At 42.1% G+C, this 12,338-nt stretch overlaps 1 pseudogene; it reads right to left on the bottom strand.

Moving 5' to 3' along the window:
- Positions 1-2,017: 2,017 nt before the first annotated feature.
- Positions 2,018-9,885, bottom strand: LOC136480157 (protein argonaute 16-like; annotated as a pseudogene).
- Positions 9,886-12,338: the final 2,453 nt, after the last annotated feature.

Raw genomic sequence — 12,338 nt, forward strand, 5'->3', positions numbered from 1 at the left:
AGCTTTTCTCCAGTCGTTCTAATAAGGAGCAGCCGCTAAGGATTCCATCCCCCAAGTGTTATGGAGTCATCTCCAAAAGTGGCACTGATACATGCAGCATAGTGCACACCCTGGGGATGAGTCCCATACCCAGCCTGGTATGCCCCTCTTGCCATTTCGGTAAACTGCTACAAACTAGAAAGAGCAAGGTACTAGACTAAGACCAGAGCCATGTGGTCCTCATGGTTGTACTGTAAGTCCTGGGTTGTCACTTAAAGATGAGTCCTTATGGAGAGAAACTAGAGCACCATAAGATAAACCCCAATGCTCTAGCCCCCTTGGTTCCATGCTGCCAAAAAGCATCTTTTAATACCATGTTGCATATATCTTTAATTGTATTCTTTAATCAATATTAGTTGGAGCAAACTGAGCATACTACCCACATGCAAAACCCATAGGTAAATCAAGGATAGGATAATCAATATCAAGGTAGGTAGACTCCAAGTTGTTCACTAACATATGCATATGAATTGAGATTGCATTAAAGTGAATAGGTAACAAGGAGCCTCATATTACACTTGCCTTAATTCAAAGTATCGCTACTGGTCTTGATTTTCAAAGAGTTAGGGCTATGGTAGGGCGGCTACGCTAGGGTTAGCTAAGGGCAGCGCGGCACCCACGGCTACTATTTAAGGCACCCAGACGTGGCGCGCACGCTAAGGCCGGGGGCAATGGCGGGGCGGATGCGGATTCTTCCTAAGCAGAGACCGGTGTTGCCACGAAGAAGAAGACGCCATCTGACCGGTGGGCTAAACGCGTCAGCGGGAGAAAGAGAGTGCGCGAGTGATGCAGCGTGGCTGACTGGTGGGACTGGCACATCAGCGACTTAGGGCGCGGAAGAAGGAAACGACGTGGGCGACACGGGCCTCCGGCTGGACCGAGAGCTGGGCTGCGCAAGGGAGAGAGGAAAGACGGTAGCGGGCTGAGGTGGGGAAGCGACCGCGCTGGGCTTCCGCCTGAGCGGCCCATGAGTGAAGATGGGAAGAGAGCGGGCTGCCGTGAGAAGGTGGGCCAAAACCAGAAAGGATGAGAGGGAGAGAAAGAATCTGTTTTCCTTTTTCTCTCAAGCATTTTCAAATTCATTTTCAAATCTTTTTTGAATTAGTTTGGAAGTTTGGTTCCAACCACACAATGCAAAAATAATGTGCAGCGGCATGAAGGCACAAACATGTATGTAGACCTTATATTTGTTTTTAACTTAATAAAAATTATTACTTTTCTAAGTTTAAATGCTCACCAAGATACATAATTAAATCAATCCACCTATTTTAAAATATTGCAAATTTTAGGGTGTTACAGGCTTTAATAATTTTGACAGAAAAGGCGATGTAGGAAATTTTAATGGGTGCCCTCTCCGCCTCCTGGGTTCAACCCCAGTCGGCCCTCGCCCACTCCTTCAGCACCATGACCCTGCAACAATCACCTCAGCAAGAATGGTACTTCGACTCCAAGGCTACTTCACACGTGACTTATACCTCCAATGCTGGTACTCTTGCTCACAGTTCCTCTTCCTGGTACCCTGTTCCCTCCTCAATTGTCGCCGGTAACGCATCCCTTCTCCCTATTACCTCCACTGGCACTACCACCCTTGCTGGGTCTTTTCATCTTAATAATGTTCTTGTTTCCCTGAGGATCAAGGTATTTGACACCAAACATGTTGTGGTAGACTGATTGGGGAACGGGATAGAAGAATAGCAGATAGATCAGCTAACTCACCCTCCCTCTGGAGACTCCGAGCTGCTTCTTAGATCTATTTCTGCTTGCCTACCATATGACTCACAGCTGCCTTTATAGACTAGGCACCTAACAGACCTCCTAACAAATCTTATCCATGTAACAAATCAATTCTATCTTCTAACATATCTGAACAAACTAACAAACCGTGAACTAATCCTAGGCAGTGATGTAGCACGTCCAGGGCAAGAACCGACACACTCGCCATAACATTCATATTGGTGTTCCCTAAACACGGTGCAAATTATTGTGCTTGCTGTTCATTTAAACTATGAGACTGTACATAGGTATATGAAAAGTAATGTGAAAACCAATCTTCGCTCGATGTATGTAACACAAGAGAGAACAAGACACACCGCAGCAATTGATGGTATATCTGCTCGACCTGGAGAACCATGTGAAACATCCATGCCAAGAATTAATGTTGGTATTTGAGTCACAACTAGTATCATTTGATGATGTTCCAATGCCAGTTTAGAGTTCATTCCACCAAGCTAGTCGACAGGAAAAATCATATTAGTCAAGAAAAAAACTAATAACAGGATATATGTTCAAACAAGGTGCGGCCACAAATCAGATGTTGACAAATGTATACCTTAGCATTAATTTTCATAAGAACATTGGTGAAATATTGATCATTCATCTTATTACTGGGAGCAATGCATTGAGTGACAATACCCATTTCATGAAGATTTTTCTTCTTCCATGGCCCATCAAAGGCATTTTAAGTTTAGCTGCATAAAGGATACATGGTAGCATAGAAACAGTAACTGTATATCATATTACCGTAAATATCACAATTCTTCCTCTCTGGTAAAACACAAAGGAGAAACTCTGGAGGACCAGGAAGGCTTGTTTTGACTTTTCAAACATCTTTTCAACCCTTTCCACAGGTGAACATCTCCTAGACTGGCTGTCCTCATCCACCAAGGTGTGAGGACGTTCAATGAACTGCACAAAACAAGGGATAACTTGTATGGTAAAAGCACAGAATAACAAGAATGCTAAATATGTTCAAGCTTTCGTGGGGTATTTAGTTTTAAGGATCAACGCCAACAAGGATAGTGTGGCCCATCATGGGGTAATCCCATCAATGTTCTTTGGATCACACCATTCCTCATGTTATGCTAATCTTTTGTTTGTGAGGGTTCCTCAAACGAAGTAAGTTGGTTAGGTTGAGAACTTGAGATGATCCATCGCCATCCCATCCCTCAAACCATGCAAGAAAATAAAATACCACAAAAGACTTACGGTGCCTTTGCTGCGTCCACAGTTTATCAACTCTCTTGAGATTCGGCTCATGTCACAACGAGCAGAGAAATTAACAATGGCCCAGCGCTCAATCTTGACGGGATCCAATAGCCTCTGCAATAGTGAAAAAAGGTGAAGTTCAGCACAATGTTCTGAGATAAATGTGTTCTCTCACAAGTAGCTTAGTAACAACCTTATTATTGTAGTTCCACCTACCCCTGTTCGGGATGCAGTCATCACTGTTCCCCACAACTAGCTGAATAGTATATCCAATCCAAACAATTAAAAAACATGACTCATATATGAAAGTGTGACAATGAAAGAAAAGGCAAAATAGGATAACCGTAGGTGCAGAGAGAACACGAGCATCAACACGAGTAATTTGTTTCTCAATTTCAATACCACAGGAAGATAAGATTGGATCATCATCATACATATTACTTTTTACAGCCTGCACATTTTAGCTGTAAGTACCAAGTTAAGGGGAGAAAGCAGGGAGGAGTAATAACATTGACAGAATTTAGTAACCCACATCTGTAACAACTCACATTCTTTCTTGAGCTTTCTGTCGTGACTTTTCAACCAACATTGCCCTTTGTTGAGAAGACAGTGCCTTTGTATAACGTTGAAGTGATACCATGTGGCATAACTGCAAAATAGAAATTTTAATAGCACCAACATCAAGTGCAGTCAGAAACTATGACAACCCCTTTATCTAAAAAAGGGACCTATGATAACCAGACTACATTGTCGAATGTAGACCGAAACAAAAGCAGGGTTGCAACCTCAATTGGGAGATAATTAGGGCGTTTTGGTTTTCCCACATCAAGACATGGCAGATAAGGCATCGTTAGTTCAACTTGCTTGGACTTAAAATAATCCTGAACAGTGATATCCACAGTTTGAATTTCAATGCTTCCATTTCGAACTTTCATTGGAAACCTGTGCATAATATATTACAGGATCAGCAAAGGAATGGAGTAGTGCAGAAAGCACATCGCAAGAACAGATCCATACATCTGTCTAGAGCATGGTTGATCACTAAGGCCAATAATCTTGAACTCCATGTTGTTGTGCTTAGCTTGAACTCTGAGGTTTTTAAGCATTTTCTTGGCCTGCATCATTTAAAGGTAGATGTTAATAAAATATTTGAAGCTCTGCTCTCCAGAAGACAAATAATATAGGATTTTAGGGAGAGTTATTTTATTCCACGGACCCTGGGCCAGTCAATATCTCTGATGTCTCTGACATTTTGATTTGTGAGGAGAAAATCAATAACTGGACCAGGAGTTACAACCATAGTGGTTGAAACATCTGTATAACCGAAAAACAATTATATCAATATTGGCAATTTGAATCAAAATCCAGTTACATGTATTAAAATGCATACCCATGTTTAGTGAAAGACCACCAATTGTAGTACGGAAACTAGAATGGAGTCCATGACAGCCACTAACTCCACCAGTTAAATCAACAAGGTTTCGACTATCATCATTGAAAAATGACTGCCTAACAACTAGACAACCTCTGTACAACACAAACAACAAAGACATGGTAACCAAACAGAGAAAATACGTTATTGAAATGACAAAACAAACAAGCATGCCGCTTAGCCTACTGTTGCCTTAAAACAATGTTCGCTCTCGGTAATACTATCTTAATCAGTTAGGCGCTTTGGCACGCGCAGATCCCTGCAATTTCGCAGGTTCTATGGAAAGGAATCAAAGAATCAACGGAGCTCGAGAGATCTACGGAGTCGGGAGGCCGGATTTCACTCCATTTGGCGAATCTACCAAATATAGGGTGGCTAGTAGATATACTAGCCGATGCTTATCGGCTACTACTAGAGCAAGCAGGTCTAGCCACGAAGTTAGCAACCGAACTACCCTCTGCTCGCGGAAGCATACCGGATCTACCGGGTACGGTTCAAGCAATCGACGATTTACCTCAGGAGCAGCAGCAGATCTGCGCGGGGCGACAAGACCTAGGTGTCGGGCGGTGGGCGGTGGGCGGTGACGGGCGCGCGGAGAGCGCAGCTCGGCTCAGATCCAGGACCCTCCCATCTCTTCCCCGCTCTCGCCCTCGCTCTCTCTCTCCGCCGGTGGAAGAGTTGACCTCGCTCGGCTGCTGTGGAAGCGGAGGTGGAGGAAGCGGTCCACTACGAGGACGGGAGGAGGAGGGGCAGGGAGGAGGCTAGCGACTCGGGCAAAGAGGGGAGGAGCCGAGGAGGGAGGGATAGAACAGAAAGGAAAGGAAATGGTGCGATGGGGGGAGGAGGAGGTGGAGAAAGGCGGCCGCAGCCGCAGTGCCCGCTCGCGCCAGGCGCCGCCGCCACCCTGTCCACGTCGAGGGAGAGAGGGAGCGAAGAGGAAAGAGACTGAGAGAGAGACAGAGGAGGGGGGAGAGAATTTTCCTAAAGGTGGCCGCTATATCGACGTATTTGTAGGGGCGGCTCGTATTACCAGCCGCCCCTACTGTGCTATTTGTTGGGGCGGCTGCTGTGCTGGAGCCCGAGCACGTCACTGTAAGGGCGGCTCCAATGCTAGTCGCCCCTAAAGAAAAAAAGCTCTGTTGCTACAAACTATTTTTCACGTAGTGGGCGGCGTTCACGGAGCAGCAGCTGAAGCAGCTCTGGGCACAGTGCCTCGTGTTCCTCTCCATCAGGTAATTAACACAGTTATCGAGTTCCTCACTTGCACAATTTAAACTGTTAATCCGCGAGGTTGCATTTTTCCATTGATCAACAGATCCCTGTCTCCTGTTTCTGTTCATTCAGAGAGATGGGTCTGATTTGGAGTTTTGGACGATGGCTGATGGGGTTGTGCTTGTTTAGATAGGTAGATGATCAAGCCTAAAGTTGTGTAATTACTAGTACTAAGGAAATAAATGAATTGTTTGTTATGTAGAAACAACATGGTGCCCACGAAGAAGCATCTGGAAATTGCACTCGGCGAATTTTCAGCAGAAGGTAAGAACTGGAACCAGTAGGTTACATGTGGATTTCAGGCTGCCACACAAACATTTTGTGCTTTCATTGGTCATCCTGTCCTTGATGAATATAACGTGAACTAACCCCATCTCGACGACCAGGCAGCAGTAGCCATGGCGGCAGCGCCGGCGGCGGAGACAACCGTGGCGAAACCGAAACCGGCTTGTCTTCTGCGCTGGTAGTGTTCTCTGTACCGACTGCTGTATTGCCACCGGCGGATCATCTGGACATGTCCAGGCTGGCAGGCTGTCGACCTCCGGGTGGCACAACCAGAAGAATTGTATGCCGAGGACCGCGCAAAATGCAGTGATCGATAGGGATTGCATATCATTACTGTTTTACCACTCCTGTTGTGTAGGGCATAGGCATTTCAGCATAGGTATTTCGAACTATTGACTCAGGACCAATTCTCTGGTCTAAAAAACAGTTACCTTGTATTTGATTTCTGCATTTGTTACTTTATGTTCAAGAAGACATGTCACACGAGAACTTTGTTGCTCGCCATACCTGAGCAGCTCCCTTTTCTTGTGTATGCATGAATGAAGTTAATTAATTTTTTCTCTACATAGAAACTACTATGAAAACCGTACCCATAAGTCGAGAAGGTTAGTTTCTACTCGATATTTATTGCTCTCTCAATACTCTAAAAAATATCTATGGAAGCTGTGGGATGCATGGGACTGCCCTAACACCTTTAGAAAGTTGCACCACTCATTTGGTCCGGGCCTGGGGAGCTAGCAGTTTGACTTGCTTTCAGTTGTATGTGATCGACAGTGCAAGCCACGTAATTTAATAGTAAGATTTGGAGAATGGATTGCCTTTTATTTACAATATCAATTCTTGGGAATTAAACTACATTTCTTTATAACCATATAATTGGATGTAACCACATCAATTTATCTTAATGGAATATGATTACGGGTCTATGGGGTGTGATTGCTATATGTATATTGGCTGTAATGGATAATTAGTAAGGTGCCATATGGTTGATTTTGTCCTGGGTGTCTCAATGGGTTGATTCTGTCCTAGGTGTCTAAATAGGCTGGTTCTACTCTATCTTAGTGCATAAATAGACCAGGACTAGAAAAAAGAGAAGGCTGGTGTAAACTAAAGGAAAAAAAAGACTATTTTACCTCCTCAACTGTCGCGAAAGTTAGATTTTCCTCCCTTAACTAGAAAACCGGACACAACTCCTCCCTCATCTTCTAAAACTGGACATATGACCTCCCTGACTGTTTCTCTAGGTCGTTTTTCTCTCTCTTTTATCTTTAATTCGGCTGAATCTTCAAAAAAATCATAGTAAATCACAGAAAAATTATAAAAGAAAAAATCTAATTTTTTCGGACTCCACATGAGTAGATCTACACAGTAAATCTATGATATGGTATGCTTTATAACAAATTTTTTGCTCTAGCTTTTGATCTATGCTTTTCATAATTAATTCATAGCTGCAGTTTTGTTGGTTCAATTGTAGTGAAAATTTTATGGTGAGCCAATCCTTGTATGCTTGAGCTGTAATAAAAATTTCATGCTTATTGGATCATGTATGACTAAATTATAGGTTTATTCAACTTTATGCTTGTTAAATAGTTTTCAAATAGTTAAATGAGTGTAAAAATAGAAATTGTGTGTTCTATGTGTAATGTTCTATGTGACAACAAGATTATGTTAAGTGTTCATAAGATATAACAATAGTAACATTACGTAGAGAACACATATTTTCAACTTTTACTCACTTTTAACTATTTAACAAGCATAAAACTGAGTAAATCTATAACTTAGTCATACATGAACCATTGAGCATGAAATTTTTACTATAGCTCAAGCATACAATGATTGGTCCACCATTAAAATTTCACCAAAATTTCACCACAAAAAACTGTAGTTTGAATTAATTACAGAAAAAAATAGATATAAAGCTAGAACAAATATTTTGTACTAAAGCATACTATATCATATGTTTACTGTATAGATCTAGTCATGTGGAGTCCAACAAAATTGGATTTTCTATTTTACAATTTTTCTGCAATTTACTATGATTTTTTCAATAATCCAGCAAAAATAAATATAAAAGAAAAGGAGAAAAAACACCTACAGAAATAGCTAGGGATGTCACATGTCTGGTTTTAGAAGATGAAGGGGGAGTTGTGTCCGGTTTTCTAGTTGAGGGAGAAAATACTGACTTTTGCGATAGTTGAGGGAGACAAAATAGACTTTTTTCCTAAATTAAATGGGCATGGTATACAATTAATTGAGCCTAGGCTGGTGTAAATTAAATGGGCTTGGTCTACAATTTGGGCCCACAAATACATTTGGCTCTCACTAAGACTCTAAGAGGATGCACATTTGGCACGTCACTACATGGGCCTTACTAGGCCTCAAGGTATTTAGCGATTTTTAGATCAGATCATGACAAAATGCAAATACCACAAAATTATTAAATACTAAGGATCACAAAATCTATGACGAAAACACACATTTTCATCATAAAGCATTGTTTAACACACATAATTTATGACGAATGGGTTTGTCTCACAAACGTCATAGATGGTGCTACTATGACGAAATTTTTAAGATTCATGATGCAAATCGTTCATCATAGATCCCCATAATTCTTGTAGTGAGATCGGTGAGAGTAGAACACCATGAACCCATGTTCAATAACCAGATCTAGAATTAAAACCATGGTATTCACACTTTAAAATTTTGTTAGTGAAATTGACACATTTTTTTTGGAAATGACTCGATAACAATATAACAGCCTACAAGTTTACGCAGGTTAGTGTAACTAGATTAAACATGGGCTCCACTTGAAAGGCGAGGACCTAGAATAAACATTACTAAAATTTCTTTGAATAAACCGGCACAAGACAGGGCCAATTTATACTAATAACGAAGAACTTTACTAAAAATGACTAAGTATCTCTTTTAATAAAATCCAGGCGGGGAATCTCTCACCTCCGTAGTTCTTTCTAAAAAATAATGACTAATATAATAGTTGGCTGTTTTGTGAATATTGATTAGTTGGGTAAGATTAGCATTTGGACCCCCCCCCCCCCCCCCCCCTCCCCCCCAACCCCATATTAGAAACATGATGGAAGGAAATTGAAGGCCGCTCTCCATCTTACCCAAAAGACACCTAATAGACGCTAGGAAATTTGACGCCTTAGTTTCTTCAATGGATCTTGGATCACATTATGATAATAAATATCCAATCCAAATGCAAAGGAATCAAGTCTAAGTTTATCCAAAGCACTAGGGTTTGATTGGACTTTGAACGATCAACATCTACTCACACGTCCTTTGACACGCATGAATCAATTAAGTTCAATTGAGATTTGTTCCCACAATAAGATTGGCTACATTGCACAAGAGCAGATCGATGATATCAAAGGTGTTCAGCCTTTCACGTGCAGATCCACTTAATAAAAGAAAATCACTTTAGCATTCCCATCCCGCGCCATGCCGGCGCTGCCGGCGCCGGCTTCTTCTCGAGCGGCGGCAGCGTCGATTGTGCACCGCACCGCTCGGCGCACATACATGAACGGCCTCCGCCTCCGCAGTAGCCATAGACGTAGTTTTGTCCCGCCTTTTTCTTGCAGATGGTCACGCAACCCGCGTCGGACGTGCAGGTGACACCCGTGCTCGAATCACAGAGTGCTGATCCGCCTGCAACCAGAAGAGTTTATTTGTTCATTTGGAGATTCAGAGAGCATTAGCGAGCCATGTTTTGCAGAAATTTTGCATTTAGCAGCGAAATGTTCTCCTGCAAACCCACCAAATGAGGAAGTTTCTTCACCATTTGACGCGATGAGCAAGGCCAAGGTGAGGCCAACGACCACTGCTGTTAGTTTCTTGTAAAACGACGCCATAGCTGTATATATGTGGGCTGCAACGTATAAACCAAGAGAGCTGTTGTATTGGATATTTATAGAGACGCTGGCTGGCTAGCTAGCTAGAGGCGGGCCATCAGTTTATCATTTGCCCTATAAAGATATGCAAATAAATCCACTTTCTGTTTTGATAACTAATAATTGTTATATTTTGGTAACTAATTTTTTAGAAAAAGGGAAATATTTTGGTAACTAATAATTTGCATATGATGTGGTACGTATATGCATGGTTTTGATTATAAGTTAATGATTTGCCCAGTAAAAAAATATATGGCGTCCACGCGGGGCCCGCACCACTAGGACGTCGCCTACAAGAGCCTATGTTTCGCGCGCCCACGCGGGGCCCGCGCCGCCCTGACGTTGCCCACCCCGCACACCCCCTCCCACTCCCCTCGCGCATCCCATGTGTAACACCCCGATATACTTTTGAAATATTCATATGTAACACTTGCAACATACAGAAGATGACGGATGAAACGTATAAAACATACGCAAACATATGCAAAAACACCTGAAAACACTTAAAAAACATTGCAAATATATGTAACATACAGACAAAACACTTGGAACATATATGTGAACCATATATAACTTCGAGATAAACGCTTGTAACATACGTCTGAAATAAACAAAACCTTGGGAACAGACACTTGCAACATACCTTTGAAACACTTGCAACATATGCAACATCCTGATCTACTTTTGCAATATACAGATGAAACACATGCAACTTCCATAGGAAACATATGAAACACTTGAAACATACGCTTGCAGCATGCGCTTTCAGCATAATGTCACCTTGCTACTTGGACGAATGGACGCTCGACAGCTCAATGTTAGCGCTGAGGTCAGCGGTGCCGCATGGAGCTCGCCGGTGCAGCAGCAGCCATGCGGCCCACCTATGATTCTCCAACGCCTGCTACTCCAGCACTGGTGCTCACTTGGCCGCAATCGTCCAATGCCTTATGCTCGTAGGGGATGGGGCACGGCACAGGAAGTGATGGGGTGCGGCGCGGTGGGGGAAGGGGGCGCAGCGGGGCAGACGGATGAGCGGCCCGGAAATACTCAGCCACGCCGCGACGAGCGGATGAGCGGAGTGTGGAATTTTTTTAGAGGTCGGTCGCTGCGCAGGACTGGGAGCGCCGACGGGACGGATGCCAGTGGCTGAGCGTTTCCAAAAAAATATACGGCTTAAAATCATTATAGCAACAATCTATGGCCCTTTAAATTAATATGGCCCAAAAATCATGGCAACAGCAATCTGCGAGTACTTTAAATAAGGTGCAAAATCATTGTACCAGCAATCTATGCCCCTTTATGTATGGCAGATTGTAGCCAGCAGGGATGCAAATATCCGAAGAGGGATTGCAAATGCATAGTTGAACAAAAAAAAAATAGCAAAAAAAAAAATCCTGGACACAGACCAACGCCAAGCTACCAAGACGGTAGATACACGCGCTTGTGTGATTTGATCTAGACTTTTAACCCACAAACCTTCCATCTCACAAGATCCTTGTTGATTAAAATTTTGGGACGACATTTTAGCAACTAAATGACACTTCAAGATATTATTGAATCCTAAACTCTCATATAGAGTTTGTCATCCACAAATAGTTATGAATTTTAGAAACAAGTTGAATCTCAAATTACAAATATGAGAAGTCATTACTGGCATTATAATGACATGGCACAAAACAAACACATACTCCCACCGTCCAGTAATATACTAAGCATCAAAAAATTATGCATAACTATAAGGAGGGAATAAGAGATAGTTTTGCATTAAATAGTAGTACAAATTTGATAGGTATTATATCTCATTACTTGTCATTTTACCAACTAATCTCCAATAATCAAGCTGATGATTGTGTCTGATTAGGAATGTAGTAGGGTATGTGTCTTTTGTATTTCTCTTCTTGTATTTTAAAATATCAAGAATACAATATATAATAAGATAGAGGAGTATATTTGCTTGCTTCTATTCGAGCAACTCTACTAGTAGCCTTCAAATTAAGACCTCTACTTTTGATTGTAGGTCTCAACAAGTTTTGAGGACTTGGGGGTTCATATTTTAGAAGGGCCTCAAATCAGGGGCCCCTACTTTTATTTATCCCCCCTTGGACAAATAATCTATGCATTATATATATTTATTTGACACTACATCAATTCAAGCTACAATATTAGTAGTTTATACAAATGACTAATATTAAACTGGTGGGCGTAGCTCGAGTTCAGGCCTTAGCAGCCATGTTTCCATATATAACGATAGGAATGATCAGGAACGTTGAGTGATACTTTTACAAGATACTTTTACAGGAGTTCAGGTGAAATGCTATTTCACGATAATTAATTTCATCATAGCATGTGTGCCACGCCACTCGCCATGTCACCCGATATGTCAATTGTGACACGTTGATGATGATGTGGGCTCC

Source organism: Miscanthus floridulus, chromosome 9 (genome assembly GCF_019320115.1).
Source record: "Miscanthus floridulus cultivar M001 chromosome 9, ASM1932011v1, whole genome shotgun sequence".
In the NCBI taxonomy this organism is placed as follows: Eukaryota; Viridiplantae; Streptophyta; class Magnoliopsida; order Poales; family Poaceae; genus Miscanthus; species Miscanthus floridulus.